The sequence below is a fragment of the Leptidea sinapis genome, chromosome 11 (assembly GCF_905404315.1).
Source record: "Leptidea sinapis chromosome 11, ilLepSina1.1, whole genome shotgun sequence".
Taxonomy (NCBI): domain Eukaryota; kingdom Metazoa; phylum Arthropoda; class Insecta; order Lepidoptera; family Pieridae; genus Leptidea; species Leptidea sinapis.
In genome coordinates, this window is record NC_066275.1 from 15,276,866 (window position 1) to 15,301,787 (window position 24,922).

The window sequence follows — 24,922 nt, forward strand, 5'->3', positions numbered from 1 at the left end:
TATCTACAAATTACAATGTATTTACAGTACTACATACAAATTTATACAAGGACATATAAGTTGATGTGTCCTTTAATAGATCTATTACTGAGAGCGGGATTATATTGGGTGCACCATATATTTCCAGTAGCTCATCCATCAGCACAAGGCGCTGTATGCCAAAGGACGAACAATCAAAAAAGATATGATCCAGAGACTGATCTTGTTGCTTATTACAATGGTCACAAAAAGGAGAGGAGACAATTTTTTTGCGATGAAGATGAAAATTCAATCGATAGTGACCAATACGCATTCGTGTTATTGTAGTATAGAACTTTCTGTGAGCGTTATTTTTAAACTTACAAAACCAGGGTGTGCTATTAACGGGATTATCTAACAAAGTATACGAATGAGCCTTATTTTCAACTTCTGTACAATTGTACCAATATCTTCCCCAAAGAAGAGTCATACGCTGTTTTAGATTACTTATTATATCTGTATATGGTATGTTAATGTCTAGATCTTTGCAATCAGGATATAGGGATAGATCGGATATATTAATGATAGTTCTAGCTAGAAAATTAGCGCTTTCGTTTCCTGCTACTCCTATATGGGACGGGACCCAAACGAAATCCACTTTAATATCGATTAAACATAGTTCGAACCACAATTCCTTTATAGCAAAAATGATGTAATTGATGTTAGCACTCATTTTGTTATTTGACAAACTTTTTAACACACTCATACTATCACTAACTATTACCCACTTCTTATTAAGTTGATTTTGTTTCTTAATATGCTTTAAAGCAAAAAGAATAGCGACGGCTTCAGCAGTAAAAATACTGGCATATCTATTAATCTTAAAGCCAATACCCTTCCTAATTTCAGGAAGGTAGATTGCAAAAGAAACATTATTATTGTTTTTTGCGCCATCTGTATAAACAAATTTACAATTAGACCATTCTGACAATAATACATGAACCTCCTCTTTTGAAGTTAAATTTGGATCTATTACAACATTAATTGCAGAATATTTACATCGAAAAGAACCTGCATGGCAGGGAAGTATATCATTATTCCGATGAATATTTAAATCTTGTAGAAATTTAAAAAATGAAGAAAAATCTTGCAAGATAAACAACTGTCTCTGAAATGAAGACGATTGATAAGCAATAAGATTCTTAAGAAGATTGTTCGTCGGCAAGCTATAGAGCTTTAAAATAAATCTTTCTTTAAGATAACTAAATCTAATACACAAAGGAGGAAGGTTGGCCTCGATTTGCATAGCAGCTATTGGGCTAGTTTTAAGTGCACCCAATATTGTACGCATACATTTATTTTGTATTTTATCCAGACTATTAACAATTTTGCTGTCTGCGGCGAAACAATGAAAGCCATATTCAAAATGACTACGAATAAGCGATTTATACAAAATTAACAATATTTTAGGGTCCGCTCCCCACGACGTTGCACACAAAGATTTTAATACATTATAAGCTTTATTCGCTTTAATTATAACACTATCTGTATATTTTTTCCAAGACAGTTTTGGAGTAAATGTTACACCTAGAAATTTTATGTCACATGAAATAGGCAGTGGAATGCCATTGTATAAAATGGGAGGCAATATGATGCGTTTACGACCAATCACAAAGACTTTTGATTTGGTTGGATTTACATTTAAATTGAGATAAGAAAAGTATTGATATAAATTTACAAGTGCTTTATTAATAGTAGCGGCTAAATTAATCAGATCAACTCCCGATACATAGACGACTAAGTCATCTGCATACTGTAGGTTTACTATATTTGGCCCCAAAATAAGGTTCAATCGTCTTATGTACATAATAAAAATTAAAGGAGACAATATTCCCCCCTGACAAACACCTAGAGAAGAAAGTCGTGGTCCATACAAATGTTTATTAAATTTTACATATACTTTTCTGTCAGTCAAAAAGGATTGCATCCAATTTATTATTTTACCTGGTATCCCTAACATTGATAACTCGTCACAAAGCACGGCAATATTTACACTATTGAAGGCACCTGAGATGTCAAAAAATACAGACAAAAGATACTGATTACTTGCTAAACATTGATGCGCATCAAGCTGTAACTGCGCTATACTCTCCCTAGAAGACCGACCTTTGCGAAAACCAAACTGATTATTAGGCAAAAGACAATTTTGTTCTATAAAGAACTCGAGACGTTGTTTTAGAAGCTGCTCAAATATCTTCCCAACACAAGACGTGAGAGCTATAGGTCTATAAGAGTCAGGTAACATTTTATTTTTGTCTGGCTTTAAAACTGGGATTAAACAGTCTGTTTTCCATTCTGCAGGAATAGTATTCTCCTTCCATAGGCGATTAAGATTATTTAAAAAGATGTTGAGACTGTGGCAATTAAGTTTTTTGAGTAAAATATATGGAATGGTATCAAGACCGAAAGATGTATCTCTTCTAGTAAATAAAGCGGATTTTAGTTCTTGTAAAGAAAAAGGCTCTATCAAATATTTATTACTATCATTAACAACATTTACATAGTTAGTTAACTCATTTGATACAAAGTCAGAAGTATACTTTTGTAGAAAATCTGGAATCCAACTATCATTCAACACACTGTCAGGAATGTAAGTTTTGTTAAATTTGCGCATGTATTTCCAAATTGAAGACAAAGGAGTACAACGATTAAATGAATTGCACAAGCCTATCCAGCTATTTCTTCTTTCACTTTTTAAGATAAGTTTTTTTAAAGCCCGCAATCTCTTAAACTCCACATAATTTTCATCAGTGGAGTTGTTTTTAAAATTAATGTAACCATTTTTAGCATTTAAAACTGCTTCTGTACACCTCTGATTCCACCAAGGCAACCAAGGATATTTAAAAGATTTTTGTGAACAAGAACTAGTAACATTATTACTATTAGAACTTTTGGAAAACAGACAGCTAGGGATTGACTGCTTGGCAGCAGAAAGTAAAATATTACAAAAGGAATTAAAAGCATCTATTGAAGATAAAGTGTCAAATTTAACATCATCCAAATAAGAAACAACTAAGTTACTATACATATTCCAATTCACCTGCTTATAATTAGGGTGAGTGGGCAAATGTAAATTATTACATAATGTGTTTTGCAAACTACTACTATCACTACTTACTGCCATTTTTATTATTACAGGGAGATGATAACTACTGCCCAGAGGACTGTCAATAACTGACCAGTCACATAAAAGAGCCAATGATGGAGTTACCAAAGTCAAGTCAAGAGCATTAGGACGCCAAGATGGAGATCCTATTGTGGTAGCTTGACCATTATTCAGAATAACAAGACCATTCTCATCTATAACCTCTAAAACATCTTTACCTCGAGGCAATGTATCAACACATCCCCACAACATGTGATGAGCATTGAAATCACCTGCAAATATCATTGGCTCTGGAATGGACTTAATTAAACTGTTTAAATTGTTTTTATTAAATGGAGGATTTGAATTGGAAGGACTGTAAAAACTTACAATACTCAGTTCTTTGTTATTAATTTTAATTTTAATGCAAACATTTTGTAGAGCACTATCAAAATATGTATTTATGTTAGAAAATGTGATATTATTATGAATAAAAATTGCTACACCATTGTGTTTATTACCACAATCATTCCTTATTGTGTTATAGCCTTTTATTAAAAAATACTGATGTGGTTTTAACCAAGTTTCCGATATTATAGCAATATGAATATGATTTTCATATAAAAACCTTGTAAAAATAAGCCTATTACTAATAATACTTTGAGCGTTCCACTGCACTATATTCAATGTATCCATAATAACAATTAACTAGATGTCTTTTTTCTAAAAGTGTTATTCAGAATTTCCTTAATACTATTTGAATTTATAGTTAACTTATCTTTATTCGTACAAATTTGTAAAACTGCTTCAACCAAGAGGTTCATAAATTTGTCAGATTTTATAAGATTGCTCAGGTGTGTGTCAATATACTTTGAGTTTAATTGAGGGAAAGCAGATTCATTGAAGAGATCTGAGTATCTAACACTACGGGACTTCACTTTGTTTTCTTCAATTTTTTGTTTTTTCAGAGGACAGGTAGATGAGATAGCTATGTGATCTCCACCACAGTTGGCACATTTTGTTAAAGTTTTTGGACACATTTTAAAATTGTGATTGTCAGAACATATGGAACAAACTTCATTGTTTCTACAAAATTTAGCAATATGGCCAAATTTCATACAGCGTAGACACTGTTTAATAGGGGGTACATATACATTAACCTCATGCCTCCAGTGATCAAGCGTTACATACTCAGGTAACAACGTTGATGCAAATGTGACTGCAACAGTTTGCGTTGGAACAAAGGAGACAACACCCTGTGGGTCCTTTACTCGCCGCATGAACCTTCTCACAGCAATAACTTTTTTACTCGATGCAATTAATTGATGAATTTTTTTGTTGGAGTAATCAGTGGGAACAGAAGTAAGAACTCCAGTGACCTCCGTTTCAGAAGCCGGAATTGAGGCAACCATCTCCAACTCGCTAAGTAACTTTTCATTTTTTAAAAATACATTCGCATTGTTAGGCAGGTCAAAGGTAACACCAACTTTAAAAGCATTAACGGATCTCAGGTGCAACACACCCGATACGCAATGCCTCCTGATTCCATTTGACAGACCCAACCTGTCCTTGTCTGATATTTTGACTTCACCCTGCTTGCGATTGAGAAATACAATAAATTCCTTCTTATTTGAATTTTCGTCGTACAACCTATAATAATTTGTCGCTCTATAAGGGGTATACTTCTCTTTATCCTTTCTTCTTACAATGAGACGTTCAGTCACCTCCGCGTCAGATACCGAGGATTCGGATAGGGGAAGTTCGTCTGCTGGTTCTGCGTCGCTCTGGCCGTTCTTCGGCCTTTTACCTGTACGCTTCCCCATGGCGATGGGGAAGCGCACTTAACAATTTATATATACAAAAATCGAATATTTATAAACCAGGATAAACAATTCACAAGTATGAAAAATATATACACAATGAACAATAATTTAAACATTTTTTTTTTGTATAAGCGCGCCTTCCTTCGTTCACTCGTTCCCGCCCTTTCCGAATTTAACCAAATATTAAAGTTGTCACATTGTGTGTGTTTTGACACTTAACAGCGATATCGCACAGATATTATTGAGTTTTTCAAGGATTGCACATAGTGACATAATTCATTCAATCTAACATCGTACAAAAATCAAAATATTAGTCTATGGTTACGATAAACGATAAGGAATACGAACATTTGTTAGAGTAGGGTAGGTGCGATATATTCGGAGTATCATCGTATCGTTCCGAATGTATCGTTGGCGATTTTGCGATTAGACCTCCAGGATATTTATTTGTATTTATGTATGTTTAGGTAAGTATATTATATTATTAAATATATTATCGTTGTCTTGTACCCATCATGTGTCTAGTTTGGGGCTTGTCTATATTATAATATTATTATTCTATACTTACTTATATTGTATTTACGGCTCTTATATGTGTGAACGATAAATCTTTACTGTGATGGAATTTATTAGTCAAACTTTTCTATACTTCTTCAGTGACGTGGCGCTAAGCGAGTGTAAACATTGACTTAGTGTTTAAAAATTTAAATAAAAAGAAATAGTGTACATGTATGAGTAAATTATGTTTTAAAATATAGTTTCCACTCTAATTAAACATATATATTGTTGGCAAAACTTAATAATCTTTAAATAAAGTAAAAAGTGCAGTTCAAATTTTGTGATGTTGTGGTCGGAACTATTGCATCATCTTCGACGTTAAGCTAAGCTAAGTCATTTGTTGGAATATACCTAACGTAACATTACCGCCAGCTGATTGAAGGAAAATAAAAGAGAAGTATTTTTTGTATTTTTTGTAGTGAAAATAATATAGATTATTTAATTAAGTACCTATATAGGTTCCGACGCGAGTTCCGAAACCTACACGAGAGCTGGTCGCCGACATAATTGAATAAATAAAATAATTATTTTCGTATTATATTAAATTTATGTGCAATTTTTATCTGACTATATATCGTCAGGTAAAGTGTGAATTAATGTAATTAAATCTGTGCTGTACATGTATACTAAGGAATTCAAGTTTTAAAATTCGTGAGTTCAAACAAAATATCGGAACATTAAGTTTTACAAGAAAGTGAACATTTGAATTCATCAAAAACGTTGATAAATATAATAATTCACCAATAATATAACAATAATATATATTTTATAAACAAAACAATTATTATTTTGAAATGATTGTGACTTAAAAAGTGCAGGGTAGTTGTAAAACATTTGTGTGAATCAGCCGAGAGCCGGATTACCTTGTCTCCACAGTACGCTCGACATTGAAGACAATTTAACTAGTGCTAACAGACTAATAAATTCGCAAGTTAGGTCATAGCAGCGTTGGAGTATTGTGTAGTGAGGCGGACTGATTCGGCGGAACGTCGAGGGTTCTATCCACGGTGCCATTTCGACATCATTTTTTTTCTATGCTTTTTTTTTTGTTTATTCTTATTTGAAGTATTTTAATTCTTATTATTTATTTTGTTATTATTTAATTAACCGCGTGGTACAGTAGATTTTTAAATTTTACAAACCATGGAGACTAATAACATTACTCTGAGAAAAAGAAAACCCAAATTTCACACTTCATTTTGTCTAGAACAAGACGAGTCAATGGATTCATTATGTTCGGAAACAGCAAGAAGCCTGCCAGACTTGTCTACAATAGTTACACAAGAAGAAATTATTGATTTAAAAGAAGAAATCACAAGTCTTAACATGCAGCTAAATAGTGCACACACGGAGATTTTCACACTATCAGGAGAAATTAATGAGTTGAAGAAACTAATAACGGAACAGAGAAATCAAATAGAAGTCCTTAAAAAAGTGTGTTTTAGTCCAAGAAACAATAGCCCTATAAACACTTCTTTAAAAAAAAGGAATAATCCTAGATTATTGGAATTAGCTCAAACCTTACAATTAGATTCGAGTTATACTGAAACACATCAAGAATCGGAATTTCCCACTAATTCAAGTACTAAGGAGTTCCTACAAGAATCGGAGTCATCCTGCATTTGTTTAGAAAAAACTTATGAGAAGACAGCAGTATGTTCGAGTGAGGGATGCGTCCCTACGCCAACTACGAGTACACAGGGAGAAACCTTCAAAATAAGGGAAGATGAAATAAATCCTTCATCGGTTAGTGACACGGACACCAAACCTGAAAATTCAAAAGAGAATTCAGACAAAATGCGAATTATGCTACTTGGCGGACAACAATGTGTAAATTTAGCAAGATCCCTTATCCAATCACGTCAGAATACTAAATACGAAAACTATCAAATATTTTCTTTCGTTAAACCTCATGCAACGTGCGATGAACTCGTTGCGACGTTTAATAATACTGAATTTAATCATAATGATAAAATAATTTTATGTTTAGGCGAACAGGATAGTAATCCTTACAAAATTATAATGGAACTTGGTTTTTTCTTAAAGCGTCATAATAAAGCAACAGTTATTGTAACCAGTGTACTGCAAAATTACTACATTAATGAAAGAAAACTGAATAATTTATTGGAACTGACTTGTAAAAATTATAAAAATTGTACATACTTGACTTTAGCAAAATCGTACCCTGGCAAGAAACACTTCATTCATGATTTTTGTTATAGAATAAATAAGCTTATCGACTCAATGTATTATAGGCAAAAATATTTAGTACCCGGTAGTAAAATTATCATGGCTCGTAGTGCGAAAGGCAGTCAACATCAAGCTCAAATATCGCAGTCTGCCAAAACTATCACCAATAGTAAAATAATAAAAGGTACTATACCATATTATTTCAAACTAAAAAGTAAAGAACAAAATAATGACCTCAAAAGCGATTCATTTTTTCGAGTCCAAATTTTATCTTAATATAATGCATCAGAATATAGCAAGCGTTTTAAGTAAAAAAGATCTACTAAACATAGCTCTAACTGAACTTTTTGAAAATGGAAAAGTAGTAGATGTTATATGTCTATCAGAAACATTCGTGAATGCAGAAAACAGATCTAATATTAAGTTGAATGGATATACAATGGTACCTGCTTTTTGTAGAATTAAGCAAAAGCGTGGTGGGGTCTGCATTCTAGTCAGAGACTATATTGAGGCTGTAAAATTTGATGTCATGGATGAGCTATGTGTAGAATATTCTTTCGAATGTTGTGGTTTAAGAATACCAAAGCACAAATTAATTGTAATATGTCTATACAGGACGCCGAATTCGAACGTTGCTGAATTTTTGAATAAGCTTGATTTACTTTTACACAAATTAAGATATTGGGAGACCAGTAATATTGTGATTGTTGGTGATTTTAATATCGACACTCTAAAAAATACTAAAACGAATCTGGAGTTTACAAATTTATTGCGAAATTATAATTTTTTTAAACATATTAATGAACCTACTCGGCAAAAATCCTGTATTGACCTCTTTGTTAGTAATATAGAAAATGCCACAGGGGAGATTCGTCAGTTAGGCCTATCGGATCATGACACAGCACAATTCTTAGTAGTACCGACAAAAATAAATAATTCAACACCGTCGTATAAGTTAATTTTCAAAAGAGATTTATGTAATCAAAACATAAACAAATTTAAGGACTGTATAAAAAGTCTTAACTGGATAGACGTGTATGATGCCCAGAAATTGGACGAATCTTTTGATGAATTTTACAATACATTAATCATATTTTATAAATTATGTTTTCCTCTTCTTAAGTATAAAATTAATGTTTCAAATTCAAAAATAAAATGGTTGTCCAGAGGTATAAAAAAATCATGTGCAACAAAAAGAAAATTAAGGTATCAATATTATAAGAATAAAATACCTGCCAACAAAAACAAATTTAATAATTATTCAAAGATTCTCAACAAGTGTATAGACCTAGCTCAGAGAAGTAGTAACAACAAATATATACTTTACTCGAAAAATAAATGCAATGCGTCGTGGAATGTGATTAAAAATAAAACTAACTCTAATGTAGGAAGTATCGATGAAATTAAATATGAAAATAAAATTATAAATAATCCAACTCAGATTGCTACTATTTTTAATAATTATTTTATAAATACAGTCACACAAAGTCAAAGTCAAAATGTAAAAAATAAAAAACCTACATATAAATTAAAACATAACAATTCAAATATTTTCTTAATGCCAACTGATGAAATGGAGATAATAACCGTTATTAAGTCACTTAATAATTCAAATTCCACGGGCTGCGATGAAATAGCAACAAAGGTAATAAAGGAATGTGCAAAGGAACTAGCTCCAGTCCTAGCCTACTTAATAAATCTATCTTTTGAAGAAGGTACTTTCCCATCAAATTTAAAAAAGGCAAAAGTAACACCTTTACTCAAAGCGGGTGATAAAAAGGATATTAACAACTATCGACCAATCACACTCATTCCTGTTATCTCAAAAATTTTTGAAAAGATACTGGCGATTAACATCTTTTTTAACTAAACATAATATCATTTTGGAGGAACAAAATGGTTTCCAAAAAGGAAAATCAACAACTTTAGCGTGTTTTTCGCTAATAAAAGAAATATCGGAATGCATGGATACAAAAATTCCAGTAACATCAGTATTTTTTGATATGAGCAAAGCTTTTGACAATGTTTGTCATGAAAAACTATTAGATAAATGCGCTCAATATGGTATTCGAGGTCTAGCAAATGACTGGCTTAAAAGTTATCTTTCAAACCGTACTCAATACGTTGAAATTGCTAAATTAAATAATAAACAAGAAGTAATACCTTATCGATCAGAACTTAGACTTAAAACAAAAGGTGTACCACAAGGAAGTATATTGGGTCCACTTCTATTCATAATCTACATAAACGACTTACCTAGCATTACTACTAATAACTGTACTCTTTTTGCTGATGACATCTCTATTGTAATTAAATGTAACAATGAATTGACATATGATATAGAAATTAATAAAACAATAAAGGACACAATTGAATGGCTTACTGAAAATAACCTGACTGTAAATATAAAAAAAAACAATGTATATGCAGTATTATAATAAGAATGGGAAAGGAAAAGATATTAATGTTAATTATCATAATGAGAATATTAAAGAAGCACAACTTGTCAATTTTCTTGGTATTTCTTTAGACAGCAACTTGTCCTTCAAGTCACATGTTGACAAAATTAGCAAAAAAATTAACCAACATGTATTTGTCCTCAATCGCGTATCAAAAACAATAGGTGAAAAAACAGCGCTAATGGCATATCATGCATTCGTGGTTTCAGCTTTAAGATATGGATTGGTCATATGGGGCAACTCGGTGAGCATAGGGCATTTATTTATTGGACAGAAGAAGTGTATCAGGGCGGTTTGTGGAGCCGGCCCCCTAGATTCTTGTCGACCGCTATTTAAAAAATTGAAAATTCTATCGCTGCCATGCCTATACATTTATGAAATAAGCCTATTTGTTCAAAAACATATGTGTGATTTCTATACAAAAAAAAGCCAGAAGGTTTTAAATACAAGGTATCCAAATAAACTCATAATGCCCTTCTGTAGAACTGCATCTTTTAGTAGAAATTGTTTCAGCATGTCTGTGAAAATATATAATAAATTGCCCAATGAATTGAAAGATTTACCGTTCAAAGTTTTTAAAAGAAGACTGCATCAGTGGTTAACAAATAAGTGCTTCTATAGTTTAAATGAATTTTTCAATACAAAATGAATTAGTGTCGTACCACAATACAAAACTACTTAAGACGAAACATACTGCGATACGACCTCAATAACATCATGCGCGCCACACGTTACCCTACGAGTTATGGAATGTCACATTAAATATTAATATGCATGTATAATATGCCTGTACTCGAATAACTTATTAATCAAATACATAATAATAAAAGAATTAGATTTTCTCATAACAACTGTTAAAATAATATTATTTTACAGTTCAGCATACATAGACAAAATCTATTTATATAATAAACAAATAAGGCAGTCCAGTTCCTACTAAGTACATGGTAGTTTGAAGGTAGTCGATAATAACATAACGCACGCACACAAAACTCAAAAGCCGAAACTGTACGAAACAATTTATCGAGATTATCGGGTTGCTTCGGAAAGATAAATAGTTTTGCTAAAAATACGTGGGTAACACTGAAAATGTTTAGAACTGGCCAGTTAGAAACAATTCTAATGAAAACTTTTTTTGAATTTCAATTTTAGAACTCTTTGGTTACCTAATGTAGTATATTGCATTCATTTGTCATTTGTTTTTGTGAATTGGCGACAAAATTAAAACTCTGAAAAAAATATGAACCTAACGCGAGAATATTTTCGGTCAATGATTTCTTATGGCTTTCGGCGACGACTCAAATTTTGTATTTGAATATATTGCTACGAACCCGAAACCAAAAGATAATCAGCTCGGTGGGTGTTCCCTTAGAGGATCGGCCAACTAAGGTAAAAAAAGGAAGATGTCAAGGAAAAAAGATGATTGCCTCATTCTTTGGTCGAAAAGGTTATTTCGCGATAGTTGTGCTAGAAGATGGAAGGACAGTTACTGCAGACTGGTATGTCAATTGCTGTTTGCCTGTTGTCTTGGAAAAAATTCGACAGCAGCGCCCTCGAAGCAGGATCCTCCTTCACCACGACAATGCTTCGCGCACTCCGCAAAACGGAATGTTGAATGTTTGACTATGGCAGGTGTCAAGATAATGAGTCATCCGCCATAGAGTCCTGACCTGGCGCCCTGCGACTTTTATTTATTACTAAGAACTAAAGATAAAATTCGAGGTATTCGCTTTACGAGCCTTGAAAATGCCATAGAAGAGACCGCTAAGGAAGAATGGGCCGACTGCTTTTCTCAGTTCATCGAATGCGACGATGTGTAGAGAGGAACGGAGATTACTTCGAAAAACAATAAAAGTATTGGCAACTTTCTACATTAGGCCGTTTTTCATTTTCTACACATTTTCAGTGCTACCTAGGTACCTAGTTTTGAGTAAACCGTTTTTAAACACTACTTAATCCTGTTACACATATCCTAAAGTCTTATTTGTAGGTTGCTAATGCTTGCTGTTGGTTATACTTAACACTGCCGAGCCTTTTTGAACTACCACTTCTCTACACTCCCGAGCCTTTTTGAACTACCACTTCTCTTTGAAGTTAAACAAGTTTTTTGGCATGGCGTGACGCATTTTTTTGGTACTTCTCTCAGAAAAGTTATTCTTATAGCTTGTACTTTTTTGTGTAGGTTCATTTATTCAGATTAGTAGTGAATAACGAGGATTGTAAGCATATAAACTGTTTTCCACGCAAGAATTTTGATAATATTGGTTTTGTTACATAGATGGCGGGCCGGCAGCCGTGAACTCATATCGCTCAAGGTCGCAGGCATTTAGTGTCGCCTTACTCGCGCGTTCTCGCTCTGTCTTATAACGTTGTCCTTATTTCCGTGCACTTCGCGTACCGCGAGACGCGTTGCCCTTACCTATTATACTCGATGTTAGTTACTTAGTATTTGATTTTCGCGGTATTCAGTACGTGGATTGTGTAAGCTCGGGTCGTTACTCGTTTCGGACATAACTAGTTTTTTACAGAATAAATAGTTTTTGTTTCGATGCATAACGGTTTTTGGGTAAGTATTTTACAAATACATACTTTTCATAACTGTTTACTGTTTGAAACGTTCACCTCTACGTACGTACACAGTCAATCCAGTAAATTCCATATCACTTGAGTAATAATTAAGATTGAGTTGAGTTTAGATTAAGAAATTAGAATTTGTAAATAGTAAGTACACATATTTTATTAAATTAGTAATAATATAATATCAAATATGTTATATGTGGTAATGGCATTATTATCTTTATTAAATTTCATTTTATTTTCTACATTTATATATATATAACATATTTATAAAAAACAAAATTACAAATATAAATATAAAAAATAGAGTCCCGCGCGGTTGGTTCAGGACAATTCCGCCGGTGGTTAGGGCGACAGACTGAGGAACTTCCGCACGATGCGTGACAGCTGCTTTCTGTATCTGACCCTTTATCCAGTTATTAAGTGAGAGCCTCTTGAGATGATGGTCGAGGCTCTTATGGCATTATTATTATTATCTTCAATTTAATCTAATAAAGTAAGCCCTCTTTGTCAAAGAAGTTTCAATATATTTCACAAATTTGTGTTCAGCGAGTCCTAGTATATTGTCTGGTATTTTATTGTAAAATTTAACACCAAGACCTATGAAGGAGCCCTTAACCCTAGCTTAACTTATATCACGGCACGTATACTTTATTCTTTCTTCTTCAATTGAATGAAAATAAATCACATTTATTCTTAAAAACCCAAGAATTACGAGTTGACATTATAAGAATTTATAATTAAACTAGTGGACCCGACAGACGTTGTCCTGTACACACGTCTTAAATTTGAAAAATCGGTCCAGCCGTGAGGAGGAGTTCACTTACATACACATGAGCAGGAGAATTATATTATATGGACGGAATTGAGAATCTAAACCAATCTCAAATTCACAGGAACACACAAAAAAAACATCAAAATCGGTCCAGGCGTTTAGGAGGTAGTTCAATTGTGAATCTAAACCATTCTCGAATCCATCTGAAGACACACACCAATCTCAAATTCACTGGAACACACAAAAAAATCACCAAAATCGGTCCAGTCGTTTAGGAGGTACTTACTTCAATTGTGAATCTAAACCAGTCTCAAATCCACCTGAAGACACACACCAATCTCAAATTCACTGGAACACACAAAAAAATCACCAAAATCGGTCCAGCCGCTTAGGAGGTAGTTCAATTGTGAATCTAAACCATTCTCGAATCCACCTGAAGACACACAGAAAGTTTCATTAAAATTAGTCCAGCCGTTTAGGAGGAGTTCAGTTACAACACACGCACAAAAGAAATATATAATATTAGATTAAAACTAGCTGACCCAGCAAACGTTGTATTGCCGATATTAAAATCGCAAAAAATTTGAAGTTGTATGTATTTTTTAATGCTGGCTCATAATCAAAAAATTTAAAAAAAAAATGTCAAAAAAATTAAAAAAAAAATTAATGTGGAACCTTAACCACCCTTAACATTTAGGGGGATGAAAAATAGATGTTGTCCGATTCTCAGACCTACCCAATATGCACTCAAAATTTCATGAGAATCGTTCAAGCCGTTTCGAAGGAGTTAAACTACAAACACCGCGACATGAGAATTTTATATATTAGAGAGACATAATAAAATTAATGATAGGTGTTACTAATTACCCCAAAACTATAACCAAAGAGGAAACAGGCATTTTCGTTATGTAGAATAAATTTACAAATTTAAAATTTTGAGTTAGTAAGTCTTTTGTGGGGCAATGTATATGCTTTTACAAGATCCCAGATGATGTTCAAAACAAATGTATTACGAAATTCAAAAGAATTGTTAAAAAACCTTTGTGTGTAAAGGTTACTATTACATAAATGACTTTCTTAATGATACCACTGATTGGAAATTGATCCACCGCCCACAGGCTAATAAATAGGTAATAAATTATACGTTACGATTTCACATTGTAACCATGTTTTTATATAAAAACAAAAGAAGCTCGCTGAGTTTGTTGCGCCCCTTATTCTCAAGTCTGAGGCATACCTTTTGGAATGGGTGGTAGTTTTTGACTTTCAATTTTATTTTTTTAATTTGAATTTGTTAGTTATTGGTATTAATAGTTTATATTATCTTTGGGGTAAATATAATCATTACTGTGCTTTCTATTGACACACCTTTTTACACAATTTATCTTGCCCCAAGTTAAGCATATATATCCTGTGTTATGGGTTACAAGACAATGATATATTTAATCCAATATACTTACTTAAACATACATATAAACATACATAAATACATTTAAACATCCATGACTCCGAAACAAACATCTATATTCATCAAATGCTTGCACCTACCGGAATTCGAACCCGGGACCTAGAGGTCCCGGGTTCGAATCACTAAGCTAGAGCTTAGTAGGTAGGATCGCTAACCACTCGGCTATACAGGTTGTCTGTGTAGAAAGCATGTCTGCTTACCCCTGATTAAACCTTTTATATTTCAGAGACTACGTACCTGAAAATGTACTGCCCCTGGGTCTTGAAATATGGGGCTCCCGTATCTGGGTAACTCTGCCAAGCTGGAGACGTGGCGTCCCTGCTACTCTTGCAACTGTGCCTCGATTTGGCGGCAGTAGCTCCCCTCGCCTTGTGCCATATCCTGATTGGAGTTATCACAGAGCATTTAATATGTACTTCATCTAGATGGTAGATGTGGTTGATGGCAATGGTATTGTTTATTCCCCTCTTTTTCAAAGTCAAATAAACTTTTTTTTAATGAAAATAAGGGACAAGACGAGCAGGACGTTCAGCTGATGGATATTGCCGCCTTGCACATTACAATGCAGTGCCGCTCAGGGGGCCTACTCCTAAAATCGATATTCGATAGATCGTCGCATTAGTCGTGTCGAATCATACTCTTAGTTACATCGTAATCAATGTCGAAATGATGATTGAGCGAACGAAACATTATTCGATATTATCGGTCCTAACCCTACTATTAGTTGAAAATGTCAGAGACGAATATTCGAATTTCACAAATAATCAAACGTCACTTTTACGATAATCTCAACGACACCTTCTAGCCTGTCGATGCTATTATCGTTTCAAGTTGTATAGATATATACATACTTAATAAATATTATTGAAATAATTATATGTGATTTACTAATCAACAGTATTTTTTACTACTCAGTCATTTAAGTCATTTTGTTGATCGTTTATGCGTAGAAATAATGAAATGGCCGCCTGAGAAATTTGAAGTCGACGAGAAGGTTTGAGTTACTTTTCTTTTACATTTTATTATCCGCAAGTTTTGTATTATTTATTCATTATTTATATTATTTATACATTATGTGTAAATGATCCCAAATTGGTGGTGCAGAGTCTGGCATGGTCCTTAGCGCCTAAACTATGTTTTGACTTTTGACACTTAACAGCGACATAGCACAGGTAATGTTTAGATTTGAACATATTTCATTCACACTAACATCGTAAAAAACTGAATATATTAGTCTATAGTAACGATAAACGATAAGGAATTCGAACATTTGTTAGAGTAGGATAGTTGCGATATATTCGAAGTATTATCGTATCGTTCCGTATGTATCGTTGTTGATTTTGCGAGTAGACCTCCAGGATTCTTGAAAAACCCAAAAATTCTAAACGGCACTACAATTGCGCTCATAATTTTGAGTCACATGATGTTAAGTGTCATTTGCCCAGTAATTTCACTAGCTACGGCGCCCTTTACACCGAAACACAGTAATGTTTACACATTTCTGCTTCACGGTAGAAATAGGCGCCGTTGTGGTACCCATAAACTACCCGGCATCCGATGCAAAGGAGCCTCCCACTGGTAGGTAGTTAAATTTATTCAAATAGGTTTAATTTAAATTACTGAATATACCATAATATGTTCGGAAAACGTTGGAGCTTGTAAGAAGAACATACAAAAAAGTCAACTCTTTTTAAATAAGAATGAGTTTTTTACAATAATATATGTAGGTAACTACGTAACAAATTAGTTCGTAAAGTGCTGCAACCAATATATCAATCATGTTTAAAGTTAAAAAGTTTAGGACCTTACATGTAAACTTGGTATAAAGTTATACCTAATAATAAACCAAGAATATGCAAAATGTTGACTAACGGCCGTTTCCAATATACCTACTATCTACAGATAGAGATAAATTACTACCTACTGCTGTCAGTAATTAGCTGTCAATAATCTGAAGCTGTCCCAATATACCCGATAAGTCATTCTTATCGCCCTATATTGGGACGCGTGAATTGCAATTTTCATACAAACTTCTATCGCTGGTAAGCTTTACGTCGTCCCATTGGCAGACAGCGTGGACGGATAAGGTAAGTTACCGTCGATAAGTTTATCTGGACAGAAAAGTCAACGATAGTTACGTTTTTTATCTCAAGTAAGAGATAGACTGAATATTGGGAACGGCCATATTCGCTCACAACACTGTCAATACAATGATAATTCTGAAGTTTTCCGAATATCACGCTGTCATGCAAATAAGCGCGGGAAACTTTATAAGTCCGAATAAACCAATTTGAGCAAAATGGCTATATATAAACATTTTGCATATTCTTGGTTTATTCTCAGGTTTAACTTTATGCCAATTTTATTTATAAAGTCATTAGAGTTTTAAAAATCAAACATGTAGATGTGGCGTTCAGGGAGATGCTTTTGGGCGTCACGGGCTATCCTGCCTAAAATCGGCAGGGCGTATCAGTCGTCACGCCAGCATTAATGAAGTCATCCGCAGGGCATTTGCCGCTCTTAATATACCAGCTGTTATAGAGCCAAAAGGTATTACCCGCCGCGATGGCAAGCGTCCTGATGGAATGACGCTGGTGGCTTGGGCACGGGGAAGATCGCTGGTGTGGAACGCGAATTGCGTCGACACTCTGGCTCCTTCTCATGTCCAAATTACGTCAGTTGGCGCTGGGGCTGCTGCTTCGACTGCCGAAGACGGCAAGCGTCGCAAATATGTTGGTCTCAGTGAGTCATACATCTTTGTGTCGTTTGGTGTCGAGACAATTGGCCCGTGGGGCCCAGAGGCGCGGAGAATGTTCAAAATACTATCTTCGCGCCTCAATAAGGCTACTGGAAACCCAAGCGCTGGCAGCTATTTCGGTCCACGGATCAACATCAATCCAGCGCGAAAATGCTGCCAGTATTCTTGGAACGCTTCCACGTAATGATAGTTTTAATATTATGTAGTCATAGTATTGTAAATATAGTTATAAGATTTGTTTTGTCTTGTTTTCATTTAAAAGTATAAAATATCGTATATTGGATGCCTGAACCTTTAAAGAATAAATTCATTGTTTGTGTGAGGATACTTCATGAACATGATGTTATAATTAATAATCGCATGAAACAAATACTGCCTTTTAAACTTGTCTCTTGCACACTTTGTTCGTCAATATACACTAGCACATTGTAAGTCTTATGATTTAAGCCATTTACCACACTTCTTATAATCATTGGATTAAAATAAAAACTTAGTAGAAACGCCCTTTCAGGCCACCTGTTAGTGAGTGAAAATCGCTGACTTGTTTTCACCTAAACAACTAATGCTGCAAAATTCTAAATTACTTTATTTTACTTATCTTGTTCGCGACATACAAAAAGCTTGTTTCAATTATTTGATTTTAATAAGTACTCTTTCTACCTATGAAAACGGACGTTAATATAGAGACCTCACGGTTTCACTCGCTTATACCAGTGCGAGGCTCCTTTGCACACGATGCCGGCTAGATTATGGGTACCACAACAGCGCCTATTTCTGCCGCGAAGCAGTAATGTGTAAACATTATTGTGTTTCGGCCTGAAGGGCGCCGTAGCTAGTGAAATTACTGGGCAAATGAGACTTGACATCTTATGTCTCAAGGTGGCGAGCGCAGCTGTAGTGCCGCTCAGAATTTTTGGGTTTTTCAATAATCCTGCGCGGCACTCCATTGTAATGGCCAGGGCGTATCAATTACCATCAGCTGAACGTCCTGCTCGTCTCGTCTCGTCCCTTTATTATCTTTAAACAAAAGATACCGATCTCGTGGACTATATATTTATTTTTCTTAACATATTATTTTTATTTCACTTAGTTATTATCCATTATTTTAATTAGAATGGAATGTTTGATTTTAATAATTTAAATTGTATTTTATATTGAAAAGGTCTTTAATAAAATTTAATTGTCTTTAATAAAAATAATGTTAACACGAGGAACAAACATAAACTTGTTATGCCTACTACTCGGTTGGGTCGAGTTATTAAATCTTTTGTTGGGCGATGTATATGCTTCTACAATATCATCCCAGAAAATGTACAAAACAAATGTGTTACGAAATTTAAAAGAATTGTTAAAAAACGTTTGTGTGGGAAAGGTTATTATAGCATAAACGATTTTCTTAATGACACCACGGACTGGGAATAAAGCGAACACCCTCAGGCTCTTTAATTATAAATGCTTATTGTACGATATTACATTGTAATCCATATTTTATATTAAAAAAAAAGCCCGCTGAGTTTCTTGCGCCCATTCTTCTCAGGTCTGAGGCAGTCTCTTTTGAATGGGTGGTAGATTTTGACGTTCAATAAGTGATTTTAAATCCTATTTTGAATAAAAATATTTGAATTTGAATTTAATGGAATAAGGATTTATACAGAGATATGAATAATATATTGATTATTGTCGGCACTGTTATCAACTTTTAAAATCTAAAAAATTAGTTATAGTGGCATAACTACAGTAGTTGGACATATAGTATCGCGGACTTTTTTGTAGATATTGATACGTTCTATAATACTGTAGACCATATTTTTGTTCTATCATCAATAGTTTCCGCAGCGCACGCGATCACACATTATTATTTTATTGTATGACAATTTTTTTCACACCTTGGGTTATATTGTTGCATTTTTATTAAGGATCCCTTTTTTGAAAATGTAATATATTACATTGAGTGACATAGGCTATAGCCTATGTCACTCAGTGAAGATGAATGATGCAGCTTTCTAATGGTGAAAGAATTTACGAAATCGGTCCAGTAGTTTTTGTGTGAAAACATTACAAACATACACACAAAAACACAAATGTTTCCGCTTTATAATATTAGTGTAGATAGAGGAAGAATTCTTAAATTTCCTTCATTGTTAATTACTTCTTTCACTGTACAGACACAGTGAAGTCTGCAGTTTTTACATAAAATGTATATATATGTAGATTCAAAACTAACTATAGTTATAAATTCGTCTAAATAAGAAAAATTTATTTCATGCCATACACATAAAAATACAATCTAAATATATATATATATATATATTTATATATATATATAAACAAATTGCTGTTCGTTAGTCTCGCTAAAACTCGAGAACGGCTGTACCGATTTGGTCTTGAATTATTTGTGGAAGTCCAGGGAAGGTTTAAAAAATGAATAAATATGAAAAAGCTCAGAATTAAATAAAATCAACAATTTATTTTTTCCTTTGATGTGTCCCCCGTCGTTCACAAATCAAATAGAAAGTATTGTTTAAAATGAATAACTAATAAAAATAAACTTAATTTTAGTTAACTAAAGTTGGTAGACAGTTGTTAACTCACCATCAGATTATTTTTATGTAGACTGATAAGTCATAAGTTTGAGAGTGACAATGAAGTATATAGGTTTAGAATGCAACGAGTTCGTGCAAATCAATCAGCCATAATATTGTCATTCGAGCTGACAAAACACTTGCTGGTGAACACACAAGGAGGTTTAATTCAACCACCATTGACGAAGTGGCTGTTGTCATTGTGGGAAAAAAAATTTACAATCCAAAGCAATTATTAGACATATTATTTTCTTTTATTGAGAAATTCACAAAAAACATTATTTTGTTTATTATTTACAGGACAACGTCTGTCGGGTCAGCTAGTACTTAATATATATATTCCTAATCCTAACTTTAATAAATAGCTATGCTGTGTGGCAAAATAAGAGGCCGATGCTCAGCTTGTGCTGTTAACCAATATTGACTGCAGCGCTGATTTTCAGCATCTACCTGGTTAACTGTCGGGAATGCCAGTTAACCATAAAATTTAAAAAAAAAGAAAAAAATCACATTCAGACCCCTAAGTGTTTGAATGTGATGTCTACCATCTTTCATATAAAAATAATTTTGTAAACATATATACGTAAAATACTATACATATAATTAATGTAATAGAACAGAAATATATTAACATTAAAGTAGTGTACAGTGTATCTGTGACTAAGGTTGGTTCTTGTACTCGGTATATATAAGATTTTATTGGATTGTTTAAATACAAATACTATTTTCGAGTTTCTTATAGGTGGTGGTGTATTGTTCCAACACTTAGTCGTATTATATTTAAAACTACCTTAAAAAACCGCTGTGTAGTGCTTTTAAACATTTCTAATTTTCTTTTTCTAATTTCAGACACGAAACAAAAATGTTCCGGACTGACTTCAGTGTTCAGAGTGAACGTCGATGACTGCAGGAGATTGTGGGTCCTTGATTCGGGCCAAATTGACTCACAAGATGATCCAAAACAAATTTGCCCACCCAGTATTGTTGTTTTCGATTTAAGAACAGACCAACTACTAGCTCGTTACGTAATACTTGAGAAGTATGTGCTGCAAGATTCACTATTCTCCAACATTATTGTGGACACAAGAACCATAGACTGTTCCGACCTGCACGTCTACATAGCAGATACCTGGCGGTTTGGTCTTTTAGTGTTTCGCGAGAGCGATAAAAAATTCTGGAGATTTTCTCATCATTTATTCTACCCTGATCCTTTAGCATCCAACTATACTCTTCATGGGGTTAATTTCCAATGGTCTGATGGGATATTTGGTCTTGCTTTGTCCCCTCTGTATAATTACGAAGACCGAATATTATTCTTCCACGCAATGTCCAGCTACAGAGAATTTTATGTAAAGACATCTGTTCTTCGTGATCTCCATGGTGTGAACAAGAGTGTTAATGAATTCAATCTCGTTGGAGATAGTCGAGGGCTGAACGGCCAATCGTCTGCTTCCGCGATCGATCGTCGAGGAGTCATGTTTTATGGGTTGGTAACTAGAGACAGTATAGGGTGCTGGGATACAAGGAAACCATACGATGGTAAAACAATGGGTGTTGTCGCAATGAATGCCATATGAATATTTCCAAACGACATTAAAGTGGACCAGGATAAGCGACAGAATGTTTGGGTGATATCCAATAGGCTGCCGATGTTCCAGGATGGCTTGTTATACCCTGGAGATTACAACTATCGGATAATGTTTGCAGATACTATTGAAGCGGTGAAGGGAACTGTTTGCGATCCGAGCATTCTTTCGTTGCATGGTTTATCCCATACACGAAAATTGTTGCCATAAATAAAAGAAAGCGCTGATCATTCAGCGCATTTTTTCAGATCATTAAACTCATGTTTAAAATTTAAATAGTTATTGATGTAAACTGAAAAAATAGGTAGCACATTAAATTACCAACTGAAAACCATTCTAACATCAAAAGAAATCTCGTAATTGATACATTTAAGATACTTTCTGTTCTCGCTACCTTATAGGTAATCTATGCAAAATTTATATTTTTTTGTAATCAAAACATTATTGATATCATCAAAGGTTTGACAATAAAAAAATATTTATACTTAGATGTAAAGCCTATCTTCGTTTTTGTTAAGTATTTTTCATAAAACTTTGCTCATATTAAATAAAAGGATTTAAATTTAAAGCAGTGATCAAAAGAGAACTCATTATAAAACTTTTGAATAGAGTTTTTATACTATAATTATTATTAGTTAGGATGAAAAACAGGGGTGAACAATATAATATAAGTCTGATCAAATTAAATTTGATACTTTCGTCATTATAATATTGTGAATATAAATAAAAATCAATACTACTTTGGCACTTATGACTGTCAAAAGCTAATAATACTTTTCGTAAAATGTTGATCCTTTTTTAGTGTTTGAGAAGAAGTGGCAAGTAAATCATTGCCATCACTTAAAACAATATCTCTACACCAAAATCTATTCGTCGTTGGTCACTGATCATGTTCCTACCTACCTAACCTACACGAACTCGTTGTGTTCGATCGGAAAGGTAGCTAGAGAACCAGTTGTAAGCTAACCCTCGTATACCCGCAAACTGGAGTTTTTGTAGAAGTATTGGCTTTGACACTGTATTAAAGGCTTTGGCAAGATCAATGAACACTCCTAAGCAGAGTTTTTTTGGTCCAAAGACTTCGATAAAGTGTCAATTAATAATAAAACTGCGTGTTCGGTGGATTTTCCGCGCCTGAAACCGAATTGGTGCCCTGGAATGATATTATGTCTTTCAAAGTATGTTACGAGTCTGTTATTGACAATTTTTTCTAGAAGCTTAGAGAATATACTAAGAAGTAATTATTAAATATTGAATACGGCTGTATGGGCTTGAACCCTTTGCCTGTCCTATTAATGGATGAAGAAACCAAAAAAAAAATAACAAACGACGCAAACGTCAGAAAAGTTTACGAACCAACTCATAATTTTTTCATAACGCACCTAAAGAAGTATAACTTCAAATCGACACAACCACAAGAGTTAATGAGTACTGATGCATCAATCTACACACATTGTAAATAAATAAAGGTTAAGTGCTTAGAATATGGATTGGTCTCCGCTGCGCTCCAACAAGATACCGCACTACCTAAGAACAACTAGATTGAAATTAATAAAATATAAAATACTTACTAATGGATATGTGATCCCAGTGTCTTTCTTATTTCTTGTAGTATTTTTTTTACAAAGTTTTATAACGCAACCCGGTTTTAGTTTCAATTATTAGCAAAGTTTAACAGAACATGTGGCACGTCACACATTGTTCGAGACCAGCTCGAGTAGGTACTCCCACATGTGTGTAGTATTAGTTGCCGCACTTGGCGACTACGCCTGAGGTATCTAATTGGTGCGCAGCGGAGACTAATCAATTAATTAATTTTTAACAACATGAACCGATATGACAATCCAACCACCACAATTAGCAGTATTGTCTGATAAAATCAGGTTTTGTGTCAGATAGAGCCAGCATAAGTAAATGTTTATATTATATACAATGTGTACAATAAAATATTAATATTACCACAATTTTATTTCTTCCCTCTTTTTTTCACTTTACGTCAGCCATCGGTACCAAAGAGCAGCGACTTGATTGGGTTGGCGATCATTATTGCTACGATCACTTAAAATGCAGCAGTATGACAACAGTGATGAATGCAACTCTCAATTTTTTTTTCATCTTAATGTAAGAGAGAAGTTTAATTAGTGGTAAATCCACACCGTCGCCTAGCCCTCTTTCCATAACACAATAGGATGAAAGAAATGTTTGCGTTCTTGTGTAGGTATGTGAGCACGTAACTAGTTATACTTTAAGGCGACACTAAATAATAATAATAATAATAAATTTATTACCAGAATTAAGATACACACAAAGGAATTAAAGTTAACACAATACACTTTAACATAATTGTGAATATTTGAGTACGTTATTTCTACTGAGTGTTGGCTCTGCACTAAGCAAGGTGCTTGTGACACAGAAGCCGGGAAACACAGTTACTAAAGAAAGTTACTTCTATTTGACTAAATGCCAGCGACCTTGAGTGATATGAGGCTGCCGGCCCACCATCTATGTAACAAAGGCAATATTTTCAAAATTCTTGCGTGGAAAACAGTTTATTTGCTTACAATCCTCGTTATTCACTACTAATCTGAATAAATGAACCTACACAAAAAAGTACAAGCTATTAGAATAACTTTTCTGAGAGTAGTACCAAAAAAAAGCGTCACGCCATGCCAAAAAACTTGTTTAACTTCAAAGAAATGTGGTAGTTCAAAAAGGCTCGGCAGTGTTAATTATAACCAACAGCAAGTATTAGCAACCTACAAATAAGACTTAAGGATATGTGTAACAGGACTAAGTAGTGTTCAGTGTGTGTTAGCTCGAAATGCTATACTTTCACCACAAAACTTGTCTAAAAACATCATGTTTGCGTGTTTTCTGCTTACTCTTCGCCTTAATACTCATAGCAACTTCAAAACTATTATCATTATTATTATACATGATGTTACGAATTACAGAAATGTATTTGCATTCTAAAGCAGACTGCAGACTATCAGTGTTCACTGAACAGTCTGACTTTCCAGTTAAAAATGACATCCCAAATATA

The 24,922-nt window shown here is 33.8% G+C and overlaps 1 long non-coding RNA gene and 1 pseudogene across 1 annotated transcript; both read left to right on the top strand.

Annotated features, from left to right (window-relative positions):
• LOC126966984 (protein yellow-like) overlaps positions 1–22,418 on the top strand; it is a 37,964-nt pseudogene extending 15,546 nt beyond the window's left edge.
• Positions 1,987–3,611, top strand: LOC126966822 (uncharacterized). The gene is made up of 3 exons (XR_007729824.1): positions 1,987–2,256; positions 2,806–3,073; positions 3,157–3,611. It is a non-coding gene; the product is annotated as an uncharacterized LOC126966822 (long non-coding RNA).
• Positions 22,419–24,922: the final 2,504 nt, after the last annotated feature.